The 25,728-nt window shown below is 38.5% G+C and overlaps 1 long non-coding RNA gene across 4 annotated transcripts in view; it reads left to right on the plus strand.

Moving 5' to 3' along the window:
* Window positions 1-2,608: 2,608 nt before the first annotated feature.
* Window positions 2,609-25,728, plus strand: part of LOC129144969 (uncharacterized) — a 264,783-nt gene continuing 241,663 nt past the window's right edge. For 3 of the 4 annotated variants that reach the window (XR_008549872.1, XR_008549874.1, XR_008549873.1), the window contains exons 1-5: window positions 2,609-2,774; window positions 6,272-6,395; window positions 7,929-8,014; window positions 12,002-12,094; window positions 12,413-12,543. This is a non-coding gene — a long non-coding RNA (uncharacterized LOC129144969). Of the gene's footprint in view, window positions 2,775-6,271; window positions 6,396-7,928; window positions 8,015-9,401; window positions 9,445-12,001; window positions 12,095-12,412; window positions 12,544-25,728 lie in introns of those variants that run through there. The other variant, XR_008549875.1, reaches the window with a different exon arrangement.

Genomic DNA, 25,728 nt, shown 5'->3' on the forward strand with positions numbered 1-25,728 from the left:
GAATATCTATCAAGTATCTTCCTGGGCTTCCTATCTTTTCCTGTTACAGCCTTGACAAAATGTGTTTGCCCCAAATTGATTTTCCTCATCACTTCCTATTTACACCAATCCACTCGGTGCTAAGGCAGGCAGAACACAGAGCAGTGAGTCACACAGCTGTTGGGCCATACGGGGAAAAAATCCCAGGTCAGCCAATTGTGTGATATTTGAGACCAAGATTTTTGTACTGTGGTCAGGTGTGGGGTTCCTGTTTGTTCTTTTTATCATGGTATTGTTTCCCAATAGGTGCAAAAATATAGAAAATGTAAAAAATATTAAAACCAACCAAATAAACATCAAAGCAACTTTTTTTTCATATCTAGACTTAAAAGGATAATAAACTTGACAATTCCTAAAAAATAAGAGGCAAGCAGAGGACTTGACAACTTTCTTCTGCATTTTGAATATAGGAAGTTCAGAATTTAAAGAGAAAAAACATTAAAAAAAATGGAAATAGGAAGTTTTTTAAAGACTGCAGGTCATGTTGGGGTTCTCTTTCTTGTTTAAGTACTAGGAAATTAGACTCATTTATGGATTCCTCCAAAACTCATTTCATGCCCTTTTAATTCATGCCATTTTTCTTGTCCCCAGCCATCACAAATCTCAGATAATTAGACTAAAGTTGACCCAACTAAGAAATCAGTGGATGTGGAATGAGGGAGGTGGTAACATCGAGGTTGAAATGACTGAGGAAAACATATTCATCACTCCTGGTCTTTAGTGATTTTAAATTACAATATCTGAAAGAAAATCTAATGTCAAGTGGAAAAACATGTATATTTAAAATTCAGTGAACACATGTGATTCGCGTGTGTGGTGTTTTTCTTCATTTGAAAAATAAAGGTGCTACAACATTGTGGGGTTTGAAATGAACCGTAAGACACACTTCATTTAGAAATAGGATGTTCCACAATTACTGTGAGTTCAACCAAAAAGTCTCAGTTACCTGACATATGTGAAATGGTCTGAAAGGTTCTTTTCAGAGGTGGGACTTAGATCTTTTCTGGAACATTTTGGTGGCTTGGTCAAATATTCTCTGTGGCATCATTGTAAGTTTTCCTTCTGTGCCCCCTGGAGTGAATGCTCTTTACTTCCATCGTTACCGTGTTTCATGCCTGATTTTGCTAAATTTGTGCTGGCCTCGTGTCTGACTGAAGAAGGACCTAACTGCATGCATGGATGATTATTAGAGTAGCTGATAATTGTGGCCAAGTCCCTATCACACCACTGTTTAGAAACCTAGGCACTGTGATTATTGTCCAGACCTTTCCCAACAAGGAAGCAAGGCACTATTGAGGCCCCAAGTTTCCTATCACTCATTTGAGGTTACTGTGGGCTCGTTACTCACAGAATGACCTTGTCAGTGTTGCTACAACACCATATGTCCCAGTTGAATTCTCTGAGTGTGTAACTTGTCTGTGATAGAACAAAGGGAGCCCTGACTTAGGTGGTGGTGATGTCAGGTTAGACCCAGTGAAGAGCAGCGGCTGGAGTTGTGTTAGTATCTTTAATGTAGATTGTCCATGACTGCTTGTGCTCCTGGGGGAAACTCAAAAGTTATTTGGTAGACAAGTGCTGATGTTCTTGGATCATATGAAAAAGGACAGGTAGTTGAGTATTGGTAATGTGAATGTTAAGTTCATATGTAATGCATGCATGTGTATATATGTATGTATATGTGCATATGGGATGCATGTATAATGCATGTAGCTATTTATGTACTTCTGTGGATGTATGTGGATGTGGGTGTATAAGTATAATGCAAGTGTGTATATATATGCACATGTGCATGTATGTAAGCATGTGATCACTGTGACTGTATGGGTAGAAATCAATGATTAAAGTTATAAACACCACTGAAAACAGTTTCAGCTCATTCCGTCAACTTGTACATCCAATACTACTATATATTTATTTTTTTGTGGTGGTGGTTTAAAAAATGTTACTTAATATAATTCTTTTCTACTATGCATTTAAAATATTAAAATTATGTTTGGGGGCTGTAATATTGTAAATTTCATCAGATCTTGAGACAATTTTTTGAATCTTGGGCTTGACAATGGCTCTTGACCTACAAGTCATATTAGATCCATGAAAAATAAATAATAGATCCAAGTAAAAAGAAACTCATTTTTGGGCCTCCACTGGTGGTGCAGGCGGTTGAGCGCCACACTGTGAAGCTGTATGCAGCCTCTGCAGCACCAGTTCGATCCTAGCCAGCCAGTGAGGGTCCCACATGGCACGGCAGACCTCTCCAGTCTCGCCCGCTGCTCCCCTCAGCAATGTATTTCGTCAGTCTGCCTGTTCTGTTCCACGCTCTGTCTCTGGTGAATCCTCTCACCCTCCTGCGCATCTGGCCTGTACCCCGGTTCTTGTATAAATAAATAACTCTTTAAAAAATAAAAAAAAAAGAAACTCATTTTCAAACTTCATTCTGTTTTGTTGGCTCAGAACATTCAGTCCACCTTTCATCATTTCCTTTAGAATATCTCATCATATCATTTTAAGCCATGGGCCTTTAAAAGCTCTTTCTGTCTTGACCATGGTGCATATTCCAGGCCAGATAGTGAGACCACACCATGCCAGGCGAGGAGCCTCTGGCCAGGGGTGCAAGTGGGCATGTGCCAGGAGCCGCAGGAGCAGAAAATCATTGACTAGGGGCGAGGTAGCCTCAACGATGTTGAATTTCAGCACAGCCGTGGTGACTGGTGTGAAGTCTTGTTGCTAAAATCCAGGTAAGTGGACATAGGATTAATATCAGAGGGAATTTTCCCCCATGTGAGTAATAAGTTGTGTTATTGCTCTTCATGGGAAAGTGTGCTCATTGTAGAAATTAAAAGAAGTCAACAGAATGAGAAACACATTCTGCAGGTCACCACCAGTAACATTTTGGTGTATTTTCTTTTCCTTCCATGTGATTATCTGCATGTATGTGTGTGTGTGTGTGTGTGTGTGTGTGTGTGTTTTAGCTGTTTTTTCCCATAGTTAATTGTGAGTGGTTCTCCATGTCATTAAATATTTTAAATTCTGGTTGATAGTGACCGCATGTGTGTTCCCTATATGAATAGCTTTGGTCATTTGTTGAAAGGATAAATAAGCTTTCAATAAATACATAATAAAAGTTAAAAAAATAGCAATAACTTGATTACAAAAGAATGCAAAACTGGGAAAAAGACACATTTTGTATCTGGTTCCCACCTACCTCTTCCTTGTATAGTTCATCTTATCCTGGCTTACAATGTGCACAACAGGCTCACAGAGATGGCCTGTTGAGGGTCACTACTTCTGGAAACCTTTCTTCTAAAGTTGTGGCTTTTATCTGAGGACTATCAGAAGTCTTACTGTTTCCTAGATATTTGCACTTCAAAGAGGATACTAAACATGTAGAGAAGCAAATCTCTCACAGAATTTTATTTAGTGTATCCTCAGCCTAGTTGTGGCATCTTTGGAGGAGACATTTCTATGGTCAGTTCTGCTAAATATTCCAAATATTTCTTGTTTTGGAACTTGTCTCCCTAGTGACATCTGTTCCTTTAATAGAGGTCCAGGGAGGGAAGTTTTTCTTGTTCCTGCCCAGAGCTTCACACATTCTTGGCATGTGGTAAGTAATAATAGTAGTTATTTAAAAAGCAATTCAGTTTCTTAATTGGAGTCATCAGAGAGGACCCTCAAGCCTAAGATTATGGAATGTGGTCAGTCTCAGCAATGAGTGGGGTGTTTCTTAAAATACTCAAAGGCAGAAGTCACAGTGAGGATGACTAGAGAAAAAATAGGCCAATTTGCCCAATGAAAGAGAATGAAGCAGAATCAATAGGCTAAGTGTGGGGTTAGAGCATTTTGAGTCCATTAAGTAAATTTTGAGATAATGTGCCCCAGCATCATAATATCGTCACACTTTTAGTTAGCATGGCATTCTTTTCTGTTGAACCATATCCAACCAAACAGATAATTCTGGTCATCAGAGCACATTTCCATGAGTAGGAGATGAATAATACTTTTTTAAAGCAGTGGAGACAGGAATAAGTCATGAAGTTACATGCCTTTGCTGTTATTGTTCCTCTCTCTGAAGTGTTCTCTGTCTTTTCCTATCTCTTACTCATTCTTCAGGGTCCAATTCAAACATTCTTTTAAACATTTACCAATATCCCCATCCTAACTCAGCAATCCTAAGACTTTCTCTTCCATGCTTTCACAGCTTCTTATTCTATGTTCACAAATATTTAATTGTCACACACAGGCATTATGCTGTCATGGAATGTTCTCCCACACCCAATATCCTGTGAAAGCACCAAGTATAGGGACTGTATTCTATCTTGCTTTGCATTCCAGGGACTTATTATCCATTGCTCATAATAGGTGTGCATGTGATGTCCCATAAGTCATGTAGCAGGTTATTGACAGAACCAATGAAACCAAGTACAATGAGGGCTTTCAAAAAAAAAGATTTATTTATTTATGCATACAAGAACTGAGGTACAGGCCAGAGGTACAGGGAGTGAGAGGGTTCACCAGAGACAGAGTGGGGAGCAGAACAGTGAAATACACTGCTGAGAGGAGCAGCAGGCAAGTCAGGAGAGGTCTGCTGTGTCATGTGGTTCACCTCCCTGGCCAGGGATCTAACTTGTGCTGCAGTGGCTGGCAACAGCTTCATAGTGCTGCATCTTATCCCCTTGTGCCACAAGCGAGGCCCACAATGAGGCCTTTTTCATGTTATCTTTATTTGACTGTCTTGATCAAAATGTACAAATTGGGGTTACAACCTATAACATGTGCATGATCATGGTTTTCTTGGTGTCTGTTCTTTGCCTTAGATCACCCTCCTTAGCTCATAAAAACCAATTTCCTATTCCTCTGACTGAGCACTTTGCTCTCACAGAGTTCTTTTCACTTTTGGTTCCTTCTGTCTGGAACAATCTCCCACTAGTTGCTTGCAAGTTTCAATTCATCACTAATGTCTCATATCTTCAAAGACCTCTGTAAAGAGCAAAATTCTCAGCTCCACCCTCTATCTTGATTTGTATTTTTTAAATAATGCTTAACGCTTTTTGACATGTCACACGTATTTTTTTACTTAACACGTGATGCTCCCTTACCATGGTATCCTCTTCTAGAGCATCAACTCCTCCAGGGCATGGTTTTTGTTTTGAAATTTATTGCTGTAAGTCTAGCACCCAGTGCAATGTGTGGCTTTTGGTAGCTTGTAAGTAAATGTTTGTCGAATGTTTAGTGATTTGTCTGCTCTGTCTAGCTTTGAGCACCACATGATAGCTTTGATGTGTTGAGAGTTTGCAGTGTTATTCAAAAGAGACCATGTTCTTTTAAGAAAAATGACCATGACAGGATGACAATTGCAGCCTGCCTGGCTTGATACATGTGACCCCCCCACATACCAAGATGCCTGATGTTGACTGCCTTTTTTTTTTTTTTTAATACAAGAACCGGGTACAGGCCAGATGTGAGGGAGGGTGAAAGGATTCACCAGAGACAGAGTGGGGAACAGAACAGGCAGACTGATGAAATACACTGCTGAGGGGAGTAGCGGGCAAGACAGGAGAGGTCTGCTTTGCCATGTGGGACCCTCGCCGGCCAGCCAGGATCGAACCTACGCTGCAGAGGCTGCAGACAGCTTCACAGTGCAATGCTCAACTGCCTGTGCCACCAGGGGAGGCCTGACTGTTTGCTTTATAGTCAAGTGATCTATTTTTGGTTTTATGTACTTTATATAGCTATAATTATTATTCTGAACCTATGAATATATTATAGGCCTGATTATACCATCAAGGATAGAAAAGACTCTAGGTCTCTAATAATACTGTATTTGGATTAAAAGTCAAGACTTTTTATTGTAGAACAGATATCAGAGAAATAGGAATTTTGATATTTCTTATTAAAAAACCTCTTATTCTATAAGTATACCCAGTAATATCAGATATACTGACAACAGCACAAAAACAATTTAATGAACGAACAGACTTTACAGCAAATGGTACTGGGGCCATTTGGTACCTTTAGGTAAATAAATGAGTCAAACGAAGCCCCTCTAATTAACTTAAAATGTCAATTATAAATAGAAAATGTCAATCTATAAAACTTTCAGAAAAAACATAGGAAACACATATTTGAACCCCACGGTGAGGCAGAGTTTGTACACTTGACACCAAAAGAGTGATTAATAAAAGGAAAAAATGAAAAACGACCTAACCAAAATGAGCATTTTTCTCTTTTGTGACAGACCCCATAATGAAGATGACAAGATAAGCTACAAATTGGAAGAAAATTTTTGCATATCACATCTCTGACAAGCACCTTCTAGAGAACTCTCAAAATTTAATAATAAAAAACCCCAATCAATTCCAGTTAAGTAGACAAATAACATGACCAGATATTCCACTGGAAAGGATATATGGGTGATATATAAGCACATGAAAGGGTGTTTAGCATCATTAGTCATTAGTGAGATGTAAATTAAAATCAAAATATAATTATACAACTATCAAAGAGGTTAAAATGAAATATAGAGTCTACACCAAATACTGGTGTAGGCTGAGAAAGAAAACTGGATCTCTTATGTATTGCTGATTAGAATGTCAAATGGTGTATGTACTCTGGAAGATATTTTGGTAGTTAAAAGCAATTAAACATACACTGATCATATAAGCCAGCAATTTCACTCTTGGGCATTTATCCCAGAGGAATAAAAACATTGTTTACATAAATGCCTACATGTGAATATTCATAGTAGCTTTACTTGTAATATCTCCAAACTGAAAGTAACTCAAATGTTCTTCTGTGGATGACTGGTTAAATCAACTGTGCTTATGCAACCATATCATGGAATACAACTCAGCAATACCTTTTTGCTGCCATACCTTTCATCCAGTTCATGCAGCCTGTGAATAATAGTCGAAACATAGCCTTTCTCTGACTCAAGTTCAGTAGTGTTGGTTGCATCAAAGAAGAATGTCTCTTTGTGGACACGTGTGATGAGACAGTCTCTCTAATATTACTGGTTACTTTGCTTTTGAACCAATATAGGCATTCATTTTAGGCAAACATCATTTATAAGATGAAAAATGGAGATGAAACATGTCTTGTAAACAGTGCTTTTAACTGGGTCAGGAAATCAAATCAAGAGCCCATAGCACATTCATTCTGGAAAGTCTGTTGAAGGAAAAAAGTTCCTTGAGAGATTTTTAATCCTCCTGCTCAGGACTTAGTTTTTTGAGGGTCATTAAAAAATGTGTACAAAATGGGTCCTCCCTGGCAGCGCAGCCGATTGAGCACAGTGCTATGAAGCTGTCTGCAGCCTCTACAGCGCGGGTTTGATTCCCTGCTGGCCAGGGAGCTACCCACATAGTGTAGCAGACCTCTCCTGACTCGCCTGCTGTTCCCGTCAGCTGTGCTTTCGGCCTGTCTGCCTGTTCTGCTCTCTGCTCTATCTCTGGTGAATCCTCTCACCCTCTGGTGCCTCTGGCCTGTACCCCAGCTCTTGCATAAATAAAATAAATCTTTAAAAAAAATGAGTACAGAATGCCCTATAGAGCACTCATGACACGCTTGGGGAAAATTTATGACACTGTAGCATTATGATGCAGAATGCCATTGTCATGCTAAAAGATGGAGGATCCACTGCTCTAGTTGAGTTAGAAAAGTTACATTAAGAAATTACGGGTGTGCTCAGAATTTCAGCCTTATTAGGAAGAGTTAGCAGTGGCAGGGAGCAACTTAATTCAAAAGCCCTGCAAACCAGACCAACCCAAAACAAACTGGATATAGCAGGGCTGTAGGGTTTTTTTTTTTTTTTTTTTTTTTAGGACTAAGTTCTTTTTTGTATTAGTTTCAAGAACCCAGGAATCACCGAGGTTGGGTCGCTCTTGACTTTCCTGCAGATCCTTTGTGGCCTGTGCTGGTGCGTGCTTCTCACACTCACATCACAGGAATGAAAACAAGAGCTGCAATGGGAGCATCAGCAGAGGTAACCTTTTTGCGAGATCATGAGATAGGAGACTTTGAGATGACATTAACGCTGAAATAGGTTCTACTAGCTAAAACATGGTACTAGTGAGGTGAAATTCTTGGGTTTGTTCCCACCAAGGGTCTCGTCCTTCCTCTGGGGGCTGTGACACTGGTTCTCTGGTCTTTCCAGTCTCTGTGTGGATGTCCCCAGGTGACCCCAGGGTGCTTCCTTTGAGAGCATAACTATAATAGACGGTGCAGCTACATGCCAGGACTGCAGTCAAGACTGTTTATTCTATGCACATTTGTTGGAGGTGTCTAATAGCTGCTTATGGAAACACAAATCATACCTACAATTTCCATTATTAAAGTCTGTCCCAAAAAGTATGGAGTATTTTCTATGTGGGATTTCTTTATAGTTAACAAAAGCTTTCTAGTATTTTATTTTGGCTCAAGATATAAGCATCTCATTTTTAAAATCATCATTCAATGAGTGCCAGGTGTGGGGATATTGTTCTGCATATAAGAAAATGGAAACAATATGAATAACACGTACTTGCCCTTGAAAATAAGCTGTTTCTCTATTAGGTTGGAGAGAGGAGAAGGGGGTGGAGAAAGAGTGTCCTTGGAAAGAACACAGCAGGGCACGCCCTGCTCACCAAGGAGACTCAGACTCGGCTCCTCCCCTCAGTGGTTACCCTAGGAGTCGCTTCTTGTCAGATGGAGCCACCATTATTTGCAGATGGAGCCACCATTATTTGCAGATGGAGCCACCATTATTCACAGAAATCTGTCTTTTATTGTATTGGGGAGGAAGTCCTGGTCCACAGTCCTAAGACAACAGAATCCTGACCTTATCCCCACCTGGAACTGACTTTGAATCCTTAGTAGTCAGAGTTGCCTTTACCCAATAATAGGTTTTCATTATCATTGCTTAACAACACTAATTCATTAATATTTCTCCAACTAGGGTTTTTCTAACCAGTCCCACTTCATCTATGACTGGTTAAAATGCCTTTAGGCAGAATTGTGAATGGAGGTGCCACAGACACTGCGGCCGCCCTGTCCTTCCGCTGTACCCTGGAAAGCAGTTCTCTCTGAGACCTGCTCTTTGCCTAGGATTTCTGACAGTTTATTTATAGCTTAAGGCCAATAATTCAAAATGCTATCGCTTTCTTTCAATCTTTTCTTTCACTCTCAGTTGTAAAATTCAAGTAACTAATGGAAGTTGTTGCGAAGACTCTTCAAGGCAGGGCGCCTTCTGGAGTCAGTAACTCCTGTCAGCTGCAGCATCTGATTCTTCCTCTCACAGCCGCCAGGACAACACCTTTAAACAGCACCTGGCACTCGGGGACTTGTGTTGAATGAGTGGGTAGTTACAAGAGAAACTGGTGGAACTCAGGATAGGGGTCTCCCAACCCGGGAGGAATTTCAAGTGCAAGAACTCTGGTAATGTTTGTATTCATTCCTTTTATTCACTGAAAATGTATTTGTAGAGCACATGCCAGACATTTTGCTGGGAAATGACTATGAGCAAAAAAGGAGCCCATTCCTACTCTTGTGAAGCTAATATTCTAGTGGGGAGAGGGGTAGTTGCTTAGTAATGCCATCGTCAGCCTCAGTGAAGGCTTTGAAAGAAATGGATACATCTCTGTGCAAACTCATGACAATGTAAGTTAGACCTGGGGATGGGAAGACTTTCCTAAGGAGATGGCGCTGGCAGACACATAGACACGAACAGGGAGGAGGTGAGTAGATAATGTTATAGGCAGAAGGAGCCAAGACATGTGGCTACATATACAAACTCTTCCCTATTCAGTGATTCCTTTGAATTCTTTCCCTTCTTTCTCATCTTCATTTTGTGTGTTCAGTGTTGTGAGTAAGGTTATGAGTGTTTCTCTCTCTTTTTTGGTATTGGTCATTAATTCCCATCAGGTATATAGGGCTCTATTTATCTAGCTTTACAGATTCACTCAGAGATTTAATGTGCTGCTGTGGTCATGGATCAAGTGATCTGAAAAGCAAATCTTACTGGTTAATGTATGAACTCTTATCCATTGGAATCATTGCTAAGATTGTTGAAGATAAGGAAAAACTAAAAAAAATTAAAACATTAAAAAATATTTACAGTGTATAAACACTGTTCTAGGTGCTGGGAATTTACCAGTAAGCCAGGTAAGAAAGTTTCCTGTTCTCGTGTGTGTGTGTGTGTGTGTGTGTGTGTGTGTACACGTGCATTATGTATATGCATGCCCCTGCACACATAGGGGGTTAGATGATACTTGAAATAATTACCAATTCTAGTAAGTATTGTGAACAGAATAAAGAGAGTGATGTGCTTGGGAGTAAACAAGTAGGTAGTTTGGGGTGCAATAAGGAAGGCCCTTAAAGGAGAGGCTTTCAATTTGAAATGAATTAGAAGGACCAGCATATGGACATCAGAAAGAATGGCTCAGAAAGAGGCAACCACCCGTTTAATGGTCTGAGACAGAAAATGTGCTTAGTATATTCAAGGAACAGAAAGAATGCAGCATGGATGTATTTGGAGAGGAAGCAGTGACCTAAGATGTGTTTACAGACAGACTCACGCAAGATGCAGGTGTGGCATTTTATTTTATTTCAGGCACATTATGAAACTACTGAAGATGTTTCAGGAGGGCTTATGAAATGAAGTTAACTAATGTTTTGTAAATACTGAACCACCATCACGTTAGTGAATTACTTTCCACTAGAGTTCTCTAGTCATGGAAACCTTGGCATCAGTGTGAGGATGGAAGCAACATTTGAAAAGAAAACATTTGATTTGCTATTAATTTTATTTTTAAGAAGATTTATTTATTTATGCATACAAGACCTGGGGTATAGGCCAGAAGTGTAAGGGGGGAGGGTGAGAGGATTCACCAGAGACAGAGTGGAAAGCAGAACATGCAGATTGACTGAAATACACTGCTGAGGGGAGCAGCGAGTGAGACATGTGGGTTAGCTCCCTGGCTGGCTGGGGATTGAACTTGTGCTACAGTTGTAACAGGGTGGTCCCCAGGAAAGGGGGAGGTTCCAGGTTCCCTGCCCCACCCAAGGAAGGGTGGAGCTGAGCAGGAAGAGGAGAAGCTGAAGAAGAGACTGAGGAAGGAAGGAAGCAAAATGGAGCCAGGAGACCTGGAGGAGGCACATGGAGCCTAGAGACACGTGAAGAAACTGCGCTTGTCTTTTGGTCGTGGACGGGGTGACACAGATGTGGGTGAGACCCGTGGGGAGGTGACAATGGCAGCTTTTATCTGGATGTTGATTTTGCTCTTTTCCTTCCGGGCTTGTCCGGTTGTTTGTGACCCTTTTCTGTGGGTCCCCACTGGAAGATGCTTTAGACTTGTAGCAGGCTTTGGGGCCTTGTTCTGGGCCAATCCCATATGGATGGAGTTTTACCCACGAGGGGATGGGTAACTTTGGGTGCTTCATTTAGAAACTAGACTCTTTGCCTTACTTGTATTGTTTCCTAGTTTAATTAAAGTTCCTTCCCATTAAAGTCTCCTATGTTTTGTGTTGATGCGGCGGATGGCAGAACCCATTTAGAATAGGCAGGTTTGCGGGGTTTGGGCTGCCCCTCTCCCTGTCCTATAACACAGTGACGATAGCTTCACAGTGCTGAGACTCAACCAGGGAGGCCTTGCTCATAATTTTAGTACAAAAAATAAATTCAAGACCAATGTAGTAATATACTCCAGTTTGGAGGCAAACTTAAGTTAATTAAAAAAAATTAATTGTGGTGAAAACACACAAACAAAATGAATCATTTTTCAGAGTACAATATGGTAATTTTAACTATATTCCCATTTATCCCTATCCCAACTTCCTCTTAACTGACATTCCACATTCTTTTTGTATTAATTTGACTATTTAGATTTATAAGTAGAATCATAGCATATTTTATCTTTTTGTTACAGCTTTATTTCACTTAGCATAATGTCCTCAAAGTTGTGAGATTTGTGACAGAATTTCCTTCTTCCTACAGATGGAATGATACTCTATTGCATCTATATATCACATTTTCTTTACCAATTTGTCTGCCAGTGGACATTTGGGTTGCTTCTACCTCTTGGCTATTGTGAGTAATGTTGTAATATGCAAGAATGTGCAAATATCTCTTTGAGGTCCTGTTTCCAACTCTTGGACATATACCAAGAAATGGGATTGGAGGCAAACATTTTTGGGTTTTGAACCTGAGTTGGAGCCGTGGAAAATTATGTTGTTATAATGGACTATAGGGGATGTTTGAAACATTCTTATCAATAGTGGGGGTAAGAAAGTGAGTGAATCTCAGTGGTGGGAGTGGCTTGCACATCCTTGTAAGAGATATATCAATCTTCTGGGTGAGAACAGAGGTATACTTCTGATCTTCTTCTATCTCCCTTTTCTGTCTCAGATGCCTTGGAGAAATTGGAAAACTCCTAGGGTCAAGACAGGGAGAATGAAGAACAAGAGTTTTATTGACTTCAAGATTGGAGACCTCAAGAGTCATTGTAATATGATCCCTTAGAGGCCAGGTAGTGTGAGGTCTGTGTCTGAGGATACCACTGTCTATCAGTTAAAGCTAACATTAAAGAGGAGGCTGGAGAGAGTATCCAACCAGATTTGTTCCTCTTCTCTCTGCCTCTCAGTTGCATACTCATATGCCACCCGAGTCACTAAGAAACAGCTAATAAGGACAAGGGGTAGGAGATGGGTGGGGCAAAGAAAATTCCAAAGAAAAGTGAGTAGCTTGAAAATAGATTGTGATAGATAATGATGCTTGAATTTGACTGGAATATCACTTTATCAATCTTAGTATCAGGATGAGATGGGGTAACTTGTCTGCTCTATAGGCAGACTGGGTCTTGAGAACCAAATGGAGTTCACTTATTGAAGATCAGGACATTTCTACTTCTACATAGCTTGCATAGTGAGTCTATTTTGGTCCCTTCATTATCTTTTGACTTCACTATAATTTGGGTGAGTGGAGAGTCAGGCAGCAAGAGTGAAAATAGGAAGACTGTTAGAGAGACCCATGATGTAGTTTGAACTAGAAAGAGTGTTAGTAGAGTATTAGAGTATTTGTAGAAAAATGGACAGGTTCAGAATCTGTTTTGGAGCTGCAACTGGAAGAATTCGCTATTGGACTGAGTGAATATAGGGAGCGAGAGAAGGGCTAGACAAAAGATGCCTCCTGGATAGTTGGCTTGAGCAAATAGGGGTGATGCTGGGTTTTACTGACAAAGAGAAGGTGGATAAAGTCATGGTGGGAAAGGGTCTTCGAGGTACTCCAAAACTACTGATTGGAGGGTGGACATTAGGGGAAGACATGATTCCAAGGTGGTGTTATCATTGAACCATCAGGATCTGTCTTTATTCTCAAAATGGAATCAGTTTTCCTCTCTCTGTTTCTCTCTTTCTCTTTCTGTCTCACCTCTGAAGAATTAGATGTAGTTTAGGTCCTCCTTCTGTGGGGCTTTTCCTGAATCTAAATGTCTTAACTTTATATTAAGAAATAATAGTATTGCTCCTTTAATTAAAAAAGTCATTTCTTTTATCCTTTTTAGTCTTTCTAACAAGACTGAAAAAAAATCTTGGAAAGAGATTATTAACTGGTAATTTAAACAATTGAGACCAAAATAGTTTGATAACATACTCGACTTCATACAGAAAATGGCACATCCTAGAGCACCATGCCTCTCTCTGGTAGTTGATGGCTATGGAAGAATGAAGAGAAGGACACACTTTGCCTCAGATGGAAGAACCTTTGATAACAGGTCGCCTGGTAGACATCTTTACCAATTTGGAAGATTCTTAGCCACAAATTTAAATTTGTCATCTGTTGCTCTGAAGACCACACCTCTAATCAAACTTCAGATTAACACAGAGATATCTGTGATTAGTTTGCCAGATAAATTGAAGCAGACATCGAAGTAATCTCACAGTAGCTTAGGCAGATTTTGGGCCCTTGTCCGAGATGGGCAGTAAGAAATGAAAAGAGGGTACAAAGAGAAGGAACATTGAAGAGGCAGAATTTATTAGGTTTTGTCAGTGGCTATGTGTGACTGTGAGGTGGTAAGAACGTGAGTTCTTAAGTTGGTTCATCATAGTGGGAGCTGTGCCAGATATGCACTTCGTCACTCCTGTTATAAACATAAGTATTTTGTACCATCACTGCTATTTTCCCAAGATTTATATAATTAAAAATCTTATTCTCTTTAAATTTACCTATTCTTAAAGATATTTAGAAATAATGGTGTGTCTCTTGAAAACACAGTTTTTTAATGAAATCCTGTATGGTATTAAGGTGATAACACATTCTTTTATTCTCTTCCCAACTTCTCTTTCTACGCCCCCCTTTTTGAAGAAAATATTTTGCCTTTATTTTTAATTTTTTTTGTGTGTGTTTACAAGTGATAGCTTTAGTAATTTATTACTAGGATTATTGCTTGTGATTATTTCACATTAAATTTTTAATAGCACATGGTATTTTGAACAGGTAGAGATTTGTACTAATGCTATGTTCCTTATGAATGGAATTCAAGTCCTCTTCATTTGACTACAAATGTGCATACCACTAAGATCAATTGCTAATTACAGTAGTCAGCTGCCTCCATTACAATGTCAATAACAAAGTTAGTGTCCCTTATGGGACACTTCAATATAATTGACGTCTGTTTTAAAATCTGGTAGAATAAACGTCCATTCCTCTCCTATTTATATTTGTGTTGGAAATTATCAGGGAGATATTGAAAACAAGCCATATGTTCAATGACAATAAATGCTTCAAATAGTCTCTTTGGACATATATTTCATTTGGAGTAGAACAAATGATTAATGCAGATCATTTTATAATTTCCACGTGGATAAAAGGATTTGAATGTACTCTCCTCGCACCTCAAATGTGTGTTAACTGACATGCACTTCTGGTGTTTATTACTACATAAAATAAAAGAGCAGAACATATGTTTGCTGAGATAGCATTCACAAAGGAGCTCGGCAGCAGGTCAAGAGCTAATTAAGATTTATTTCCTCTGCATACATACTGCATAATTATTCTTGTCTTTATTTGGTTGTTTGGAAGAAAAGACTATTCCTGAAAAATTCTCTTTGCCCCAAACATTTAGAGTTCAAGAAAATATGAAGTCAAAAATGCCTGAGAAGGGAAGAGTGTTTAAAAAAAGATATTGTAGTTGACAAATGATTACTACTACTAATGATGCTAATAATGCCAAGAATTTAAAGATAGGGGATCCACAAAACTGGTTGAGTATGGCCTGTCTGCTTGTTCAACCATTTATTCCCCATTTTATATTTTTAAAATACCAAGCAATGACATATCTTCTGATTCATACCTTCATTTCTTTTGAGCTTGTTGAAATAGTTGCCTTTTAATATTTAATTAATTTTTTAATAATACTCTGGAATATTAATATATTTGGATTTTTGGTACTCTTATTTCAAGATATTGAGCATTTTGAATTTCTTCTAAGTGGAAGTTGACTTATTATTCATTGACATCACATCAATTTTCTAATGTGTATGACAGATCTCATACTATTATATTTCCCTCATAGGGATGGTCTGAGCAAAAAATGAGTTAACTATTAGATAGTGCCTGGAATAGAGCAATTTCTAAGCATAAAATTTCTCCTTCCCTTCTCTCTTCTTTCAGTTGTTTATTTTCTTACTCCCTTCTTTCACTCCTTCCTAGTCATAAGTCTTAAACCCATTACTCTTTAATGATATTATCTCTCTCAGCTTAAAATTGTGACCATGGTTTTGTCTGGCAAAATGAAGACAGGTATTCTTTTTATGGAATAATAGCTGAAAGGAACAGAGAGGAAGGGAGAGAGGAAGACTTTAGAAGTGTCCTTTAGAGAACTTATAGGTGTTTCAATTTTTGTTTTATTATTTTTTCAATTCATAATAGAGATGATAAAATATGGCAAACATTCTAGAAATATGGCAGAATTCTACAAATAAAATGCTGTTTCACATTGAATTATTGTCTAGTTCTGTTAATTCTCTTGTGCAATTAGTGTGATGTTAGCATTGATTTTTCCTTCAATCAATAATTGAGTTTTATTTATTTTTTTTATTGAGTAAGATTGGCTTGCATTATTGTTGGTCTTTTGGAAGTATACGATCCTCCCCTCCTCCACCCCCCAGATATTTGCCACTGTGGCGCACCCACCACTGCATCACCCATAGTCACTACCATAGTCTATTGTGCAACCTTCCCTCTTAATTCTCATTCCACCCCCACCCCACCCCCACCCCCCGCTCCCCTTTGTATGCTTCAGTTTCTACAGACGGCTTTCAAGGGCTGGTTTTAGCATGTTTGTCTACTATGAATTTTTAAAAAATTATAATTTAAAATTTTTTTGAGATAATTAGATTCCCATTCCATTGTAAGAGATAATACAAACAGAACCCACCACCCTTTACTCAGTTTCCCCAAATCGTAACATCTTACAAAGCTCTAGTACCACATCACAATCAGAACATCCACTTTGATAGAGTAGACACAGAACATGTCATTACCACAGGCATTGCCTTGTTATCCTTTGTAGCCGTATTGCTTTCCCTTCCGCTCCCACCCTTTCACCTCTGGTAACCACTAATCTGTTCTCTAATTCTAGAATTTTGTAAATCTGAGAAAATTATGTAAATGGAATCATAATAGTATGTCAACTCTGAGGTTTTCTTCCCATTCAGTATAATTCTCTGAGGACTCATCCTGGTTGTTAAATGTATCGGTAACTCACAGCTTTTTATTGCTGAGTCGTGTTCCACAGTATGAATGGACCACAGTTATTAAACTGTTCACGCACTTAGGATATCTGTGTTTTTCCATTTTTTTCTTTTTATTATGAATAATACTGCTACTATAGTAGTGTTTTTGTGTGAGCATAAGTTTTACTTCTTTGTGATAAGTGTCCAAGATTGTAATTCCTGGGTCATGGAATTTATGTATAATTTCATGTATGTTTTTAAAGACACTCCCGAGAAACCTTATAGAGCAGCTATATTTTATATTCCCATAGCATCTAACGCTTAGTAATATCACTAATTTTTATTTAGCCATTCTGATAGGAGTGTAGTGATTCCTCATTTTAGTTTTAATTTGTATTTCTCCAAAATCTAATGATGGTGATGTGCTTACATACCATCTGTAGATCCTCTCCTGTGCCATTAATCTGTGTGTTCATCCCTCTATACATGCTGGATTACAAATAGCTACATAACAAGTCTTGAAATTAGGTGATGGATTCTTCCCCCATTTTTTTTTTTATAAAAATTGTTTTGAATCTTCTAGTTCCATTATTTTTTGCATATAACTTTTAAAATATGTGATCTACATCAATAAATTTTTTCAAGGATTTCGATAGGAATACTGTTAAACTTGTGTATCAAGTTTGAGAGAATCGACAGCTTCATTGTATTGAGTCTTTCCAATTCATTGAGTTGACCTACTTACTGCTGAGTGGTGACAGAGGTCCTGACTCTCCACTAAGCCCACTTCAGCAGAGAGGAGAAGGGGGCTTCACTGCTGCCAACTAGAGAGTGGAGACCAGGCTCCTGAGTGAACTCCCAGTTACTCCATGGAGGAGGTCTTGTTTTTGGCAGGTGGGGCTGAATGTTTCAGTTGCTTACATGGTCTTCTCTGATACCACCCATAAAGGTTTAGTGAAGCACCCCAATTCAGGCATATGAGGGTAGGCTATAGGCTCCCTACTAGGCCATTACCTATGTGGCTATATAAAATGAGACCACTCTTTTTCTAGTGGTAGTTAACTGGAGTACAGTGGTCATCATTGAAGAGTTTTCTTTTGTATCTAGACTGACTTTCTTCTGGTCCTTTTGCTATGGGACCACCTTTTCCTCCCTCCCTACATCCCTCCCTCCCTTTCTTCCTCTCTTCTTCCTTCCTTCCTTTTAGGTGGGGTCTGTGTTGAGTGCAAATACTCACTGAATTTTCTTTGGAGCTTACTCTAGATGTCTAGGCAGTAGTGCCAAACACTGAAGTTCATCTTTTAATTCCTCTTCCCACCTCCCTCCGCCCCATTTCTTAAGAACTAATATTTTGGGGGCTAACTCAAATGAGGCAGAAGTTACAGTACAGTTGATAGTAGTACAATTTTCTTGTAGTATTTTACATTGGCTCTGAAGTCTTCAATGTAATATTTATTAATTACTACTCAATTCTGTTAGGGGGGGATGGCATTATAAGCAATAACATGGATTTTTGCCTGCTAGGTAATGTTTAAGACTATTTTGCATCAAATATTATTGAAGTTGCTCACAGGGGACAGATAATTTAATATTGACACAACCTTAAATAAATTGAAAAAGCATAAATCAGAGTAATAAAATTCATAAACCTGTTAATATTAATAGGGAAACCTTTTGGGAAGCATGGCATAAAATCAAAGAAACTAGGAACCCCAGTTGTAAGTGATGAGACTTGTTAATGATTAAAAATTTGTTTTTTTTTTGTTTTAATCGCTTTTTTCAAGTCAGACTACTCTATTTCCTTAGAAAAAGTGCATGCCTTTACAACTATAATCAGAAAATGGAATGCAGAATTCTTGGGGAAAATAGATTGAAATCTTCAGAGAATACAATATATTTCTTTTAGTTTTGTATCTAAGGAATCAAGATAGGACCAAACTTTATTTCCTAAAAAAAGATGCAAGCTCATCCCCAAATAACACACTTATAAATATTTATTGATGGCTGAGTGTTTATATATTTTGCACACATAAGTATATTGATAGATGTGCAATAAACTCATGTAGATATACATATAAAGTGCAGTAATTAAGGATTTTTAGCAGTTTATTAACCCCAGTTTTAAGTAAGTACACTTTATCCATTTGTAGTTTATCCATGTTCCTTTTTCTAGCCTTAGACAACTTTACTTCCTGAGTCTAGACAAGTTCTTTTCTAGAAATTTCATGTGAATTGAATCATATAATACTGGCATCATAGAATGAGTTGGAAAGTGTTAACTCCTCATCTGCTTTCTGAAAGGGTTTGTAGAGTACTGGTGATCTTTCTTTACACAATTGATAAAATTTCCCAGTAAAGCCATATGAGCCTGGGCTTTTCTTATAGAACTATTTTTAGCTATTAATTGAATTTCTGCATTTGTTATAGGTTTATTGAGATTTTCTACTTCTTCAGTTTTGGTAATTTATGTCTTCTCAGGTCATATTTCATCAAAGACATCTAATTTGTTGGCATAAAGTTAATTATAATATTCTTTTAAAATTTTTAAAGTACAATTTGGTAGGGTCAGTAGTGATGTATAAGAAAGAATCATTTTTAACCCTAGGAAGAACAGAAATAATTGATTACATGTCTCCTGGCCTGGTTATTTTAGATCAGTGAATGTGATCATTAAAATCAATTTATGAGCTTAAAAGTAAATGTTTGGCCACATGTTATATATTAAAATCTTGGTTTCTCTGACCCTAGTAAATGCATTATGACATTTAGTGAATACCTAGTGAAGCCCCATGTCACCACTCTGCCACAGAGGCTCCTTGGCTCTAATCTCATCTGCCTTGCTCCCAACCATTCTCTCAATTCTCTCAATAATGACACAGCCTTTCCCTGGGGAATACATACTATCATTCTTCTCCATCTTTTTATGCCATACCATGTATCTTTAAAAGTAACTATTTAAATTCATTAATTTATTAAAAATATTTTTGTTCATCTTACTATATAAGGTAGGGATTGTGAGATTTCTATAAATAGTGAATCAAATGGACTCCTGCCTTCAAGGAACTGCCCATCAAGCAGACTAAAACAATGAAGGAGAGGCAAAGAAATTAGAACTATTAGGAGAGAGAGAGAGATATTTCCTTCACTTAAGGACTAGAGAGGTTACTTGATGGACTAAGACCATTTGAGTTAGGTTTTGAAGCATGAGTCAACTATGGATATGGGTGGCAATGATTGTAAAAGTGAAGGGAGGTGTAGGAATAAGCTGGCAATGTGAGCTGTTGAACAAAATAGTCAAAAATCCATGCTGGTGAGAAATGGTCAAGTTTTTCATATATTCTGACAATCATGCTGTATTGATCAATGTACTGACAATTGTAATGAATGTGAGGCAAGAGAAAGAGAATGGGCATGGTCAACATGATGCCATGGGTTGGGGTCTGAGAGTATAAAAGTAGATAGGGTAGACAGTGGGGAGTAGGCTTTAGGGGTAGGTTCAGTTCTGGATATGTTGAGCTTGAGATGTCTGTTAGCCAAGTGGAAATGTGAAAAAGAGAGTTGGATATCTGAATGGGAAGTTGAGGAGGAAGATTTAGACTGGAGATGTATATTTTTCAATATTTGGCATTAGGAGGATATTTTATAATCATTGGATTGGACAAGTGTAAGCCAAGAAAATGAGAGTAAAGAGGCGAGGACTAAGGTTACCAGCAAGGCATGCGCTAGTTAGATGTATCCTTGACATTGGTTGAGGCTGTTTTGTTTGGTGCCTCAACAAAAGTAGAAAACCCAGGAGAGAAAATGATGACTTTAGTTCGGGACAATTGACTTTGACAACATACAACATACAATGGTGAACATACAACAGTGAACATACAGACCTGGAACTTAAAGGGAAGGAAGATGAGGGGCATGTCTCAACAAACGTATCAAAAGAAAGAATAGAGAAGGGGATCAAGGGGGTGGGAGCTGACGGTGCTTCTAAGGGTTCCACTGAAATAGCTGAATATCCAGGCTAGGCCATTATGTAAATAATCAGGAAGCTGGAAACATTTTACTGAAGAGGACAATAAGTCTGATGGGCATATAAGTTGTTCAAGGTCTCACAGTAAATAATGGTGTTAGTATTCAAACAACTTTGTTCTCCAAATCCATTTTCTTCCCAATACCATATGAAGCCCTCACTATTCTTATTTTATAGCGGGGTTAACTAACATGATCATGTATCTAGTCAGCACTTGAGGCTGTTTAGAACCAGGTCAATCTGATTCACCATAATAACAGAATTTTTTTTTTTTTTTTTACATAATTAAAAAAATTACATCGTTGTTCATTTTTAAACAATATTTGCTTCCCCTCACCCCCTCAGGTGCAGTCCCCATGGAGTTTCCTTCACTAATACACCTGAGCATCATCACCTCAGTCCCCTGTGCTCCTTCCTCCCTCCCTCTGATCCCTCTCCCTCCTCCTCCCTTGCAGTATGTCTCTGATTCATAATTGTCTGTTTTTGCTTTGTTGTGTTTTGTATTATTATTATTTTTTTACACTGTTGTCTTATTTGGTAACAGAATTTATAAAATTTCAGCTGAAATATCAAATATATGTATTGTCATAGTCCTTCAAATATAACATTCATAATTAAAAGTAAGTAGGATTTTCCAAATTTTACTACATTCACCTGTTGCTTTTGGAATTCTATATTGGACCAAATATTCTGTCGATGCTTAGAACTCACTAAGAAGATAGTCTCGGGCCTCCCTGATGGCTGAAGCGGTTAAGTCTCAGCATTATCAAGCTTTGCCAGTTTTGCTTGTTTTCATCATCAAGTTTTGTAGTGTTGAAGTTGAAGTTTATTGTTCCCAGGTTTACAAGATAGAACCTCAAAAGCCATGTTCATCAGCTTTATCATTGGCGGTGCTATTACTGGGGGGGCCTGAATTCTGCTGCTTCTGTTTATACCCACCAAAAAGTTGCTTTAACAGATTCATAATGTATTACTGCTCAGGTCTCCATTCGGTGGAACTCATATTGTTAACAATCTAATGGAACACTCAAAAGCCATTAAAAGTGGAGAGTTGAAATAACATCCTTATAAATCAGGAAAAACATATTTTGGATTGAAATACTCAGCTGGGAGTTTCCCTTCAAGACTCACTGAAAGTGGTCTCAACTTTGCTTGAGCAATATAATTGCATGTTGTCCATTCCACACAATATATTTACATACCCTTTTTTTTAAAATCAGGATCTTGAAATCCATCCCACATTCTGTTTTTCTAATCTCCACAACACTGTTTGGAGCCAGGGATCATGCATGATTACCTGGTTTATGGATTTCTTCATAGAAAAAACTCAGCCATTCCTTCACTTGGATAGCAGGCATGTCCTTGTTGAGATTTTTTTTAATTTATATATAAATATTTTATTTTATATATTTTTTACATCTTTTTTCATTTTTGTACAAAGTATGCATTTTCATCTTGGTTATGTAGTCCCTGTAAAATTCCCATACCCCTTATTTTGATCCTACTCCCTTCTCCCCACCCCCCATAGTGTGTCTCTGGTTTATAGTTGCCTGATAATTTTGATTTTCTTTATTATAAATAGTCTTTTTCCTGATCCCTGATCTTATTGTTTATCTGAACACAGTTGCTATATGACTTATGGAGTTATCCACATCCTAGAAATACTTGGTTTTCGGTATACCTTCATTATCTTCATACCTGTAAAAGATATGTGTCTAGGAGTATATGTTTAAGATATATTTATTCTGTATCTCTGTAAGCATGCGTGCATCCTCCTCTACCAGCCTTCCTTAATATATTGACAGTTTCTCTGCCTCTCTTCAGCTTTCCCTCTCCATGTAAAGTACCTCATGAAGAGGGGCCTTGAAAGAAAGAAGAGGGGCCCAGCAAAAAAAAAAATTGATACTTTTGTTTGGGTGTGAGCATCATAAAAAGAGTTGTAAAAGAGTTTCTCTTTCTTGTTTTGTAACCATAGGTTTTATAGGAAGGTAGAGCTTAAAGGAATTGAATGTGGGTTTTTCATTAGTAGGTTTTGTTTTCAAAGCTAGGACAATTGGGACCAGCCCTTAGTGATATGGGGGAAGAAAGAATATTATTTCTATCTTAATTTTTAATGATTGATTTTAAAACTGGAACTATTAATGAACCCACTGTATTTTACATCATCATCATTTAAGAATTTTCAGTTCTTAAAAATAAGCTAGAATGAGGCCTCCCTGGTGGTGCAGGGGTTAAAGTCTCAATGCTATCAAACTATCACCAGCCATTGCGGCCTGTGTTCTCTCCCCAGCCAGGGAGGTGACCCACATGGTGAAGCAGACCTCATCTGTCTCACCTGCTGCTCCCCTCAGCAGTGTATTTCAGTAGCTCTGCCTGTTCTGCTCCCCACTCTGTCTCTGGTGAATCCTCTCACCCCTCGCATTCCTGACCTGTATGCCAGCTCTTGTATGCATAAATAAATAAAAATAAATCTTAAAAAATAAACTAGAATAGCCATTTATAAATTTATCATATGAGTATCATTTGAATACTGTAATCTACAGTGACTAGTTCACATCTATCCCGCCCTCAGCCTCCTACATTCTTCTGAATTACTACTGTCAGGTCTGACCCAATGGCATTTTAAGGTGGATTTTCAGTGTCAAGACATTTTCTTAACTGAAATCTCTTGAGCAGTTGGAGATGTCCATTCTGTTCCAGAGATAAAGTCTCATCTACCATGTCACAGAAACTGGACTCTCGTGTCCAGGCTCCCAAGCCTCATGGAGGGGTGACCTCATGTAGGGTCATAGTCTCTGGACTCATATTCAAAAAATGGAAATTAAAACCATGGGGGCAGGGTCTTTGTGTACCCACGTGCTACTTGGTGCTTCATCTTTCAGAATTTTCTCATTCAGAAGGCTCCATGATATTTTTTGAAAGAAAGGATGAGGTTGTCTAAGAAAACAGATAACATGCCCAAGCTCACAGAGCTGGCAAATCAGAAGGAATTCAGTCTCCAGTTTCCATGCCAAAGTCCTGTTTCACTCCCTGACCCTGCTCTTTTTTCTTGCAGGCATTTTCTGGCAGAGGAAGGCTTGTTCAGGGACTAGAACCAAAATCCTGGGTGTTTAGTGGTGCTTTTCATGCCAGCAACAAGCCAATTAGCTTCTCAATGAGAGTGACCCAGTGTGCTCAGCTGGCCAGGTCAGGATGCTCCCCTTCAGTCACGGGGACCTTGGGATCCTCTCCTGCTGGCTGGACATCACTGGCCTCCATGTGGGAGGGAGGCGGGATCTAGCAAGTGTTTTTGAATTAACTAATATGTTAGTAGTAAAGGCAGAGCAAATCTTAATGCCTGTCAGAGATCATAGAGAAATCTTCCAATAAGCAACATTTGTAGTCCCAGGAATAAACAAAACTTACTTCAATATAACAAGACACTTAAATTTCAAGGCAAAATTATTGTGTCATTTCTTTAATTTCAGAAGCTCAGTGCAAAAAAAAAATATATCATGTAAATCTTCAATGGAAATCTCACAAAAAAAATTGTAGACATTTCATATTTTTCCTAGTTTAAAAATTCAGTAGTTACAGTATTGTAAACCGGTGTTACCTCAATAAAAATTTTTGTACTTAATTATTCAAGCATAACCGACTACTGTACATCAATACTCTTTTCAGTTCTCAAATCAATAACCTGTATGTTTTTGGGAAAAAAATCTAATTAGTCTCACTGAGGGGTTACCTGGAAACACAGGGGAACAGCCCCCCTGCTCCTGAGGTATTGACTAGGATGCAGCCCTTTTTCTGCGGCCTCCAGCCAGGCAGATTTAAGCATTCTGGGCGGTAACTGGGAATAGGGAGAGCTGTAAAGACCACTTCTGTTCTTTTGTACCGTGCAGTTAGTATCAATTTGTTTACATTTGGTGAAATGTTTCATGTTGGGTGATGCTTTCCTGTTAATGGGATGTTGTTGCCCAAGTAGGCAGGGATATTAATTAATGAACAGAACAACAACAACAAAAATGTTTCAATACAAATCCTGGACTATTGTTAGTTCTTGAGAGGATACAGCAAAATACCACTGAAACAAAAATGGCAGAAGCGGGGTTGTCAAGTGTTTGAATAAAGCTGTGTGGCAGCCCTCCACCCCCTCTCTCCTCCCTCCTCCCTGCCAACACACTGTTCTCTTTGCATGTCCTCTTCCAGGGATGCCTTCTCTCCGTTTTCATTTGTTGAATTCATACTTTTAAGATTCAACTCACATGTTACTTTTTCTTTTACTCTTTTTTTTTTCTTCCTGTCACAATAACTTTCTCTATTTTGCTGCTACAGTATTTTGTGCTTGCTGAGAGTGTAGCGCTTTTCACAATATATTGTCACCATTTCTGTGTGTCTCTATCCCTCACTGGATGAGCATCCAGAGTGTATCTTATTTAACTTTTTGTACCTCTACTACTTAGTACAGTGTTTGGCACTGTCTAGATAATAAAAATGTTTACCTGAAAACATCTGTATCTGAGCACAGAGATTCCTGTTGAGTGACATCTCACTTCATTGGTATAAGGCACCAGATCAGTGGTTCTAAGGCTTTCTTAATTTAGAAATCTAGTGACAAGTGTCTATTTTCTGACCTCCCCACTTTTTAAAGCTTTGTACAGTTCTTTCATTTTGTATATTTTCTATCAATTCCCAAATCAAGAATGTATGAATTTCATGTTGAGCTCTATTATATGTATCTGAATAAATCATTAAACATATAAAAGAATAAGAAAAAGGGCCTCACTGGTGGTGCAAGGGGATAAGTCTCAGCACTATGAAGCTATCAGCAGTCACTGCAGCATGAGTTCAAACCCCAGCCAGGAAGCTGACCCATATGGTGCAGCAGACCTCTCCTACCTTGCCCGCTGCTCCCCGCAGCAGTGTATATCAGAAAGTTTGTCTGTTCTGCTCCCCACTCTGTCTCTGGTGAATCTTCTCACCCC

Source organism: Talpa occidentalis, unplaced genomic scaffold (assembly GCF_014898055.3).
Source record: "Talpa occidentalis isolate TD23 unplaced genomic scaffold, MPIMG_talOcc4v2.1 talOcc4.8, whole genome shotgun sequence".
NCBI classification, from domain to species: Eukaryota; Metazoa; Chordata; class Mammalia; order Eulipotyphla; family Talpidae; genus Talpa; species Talpa occidentalis.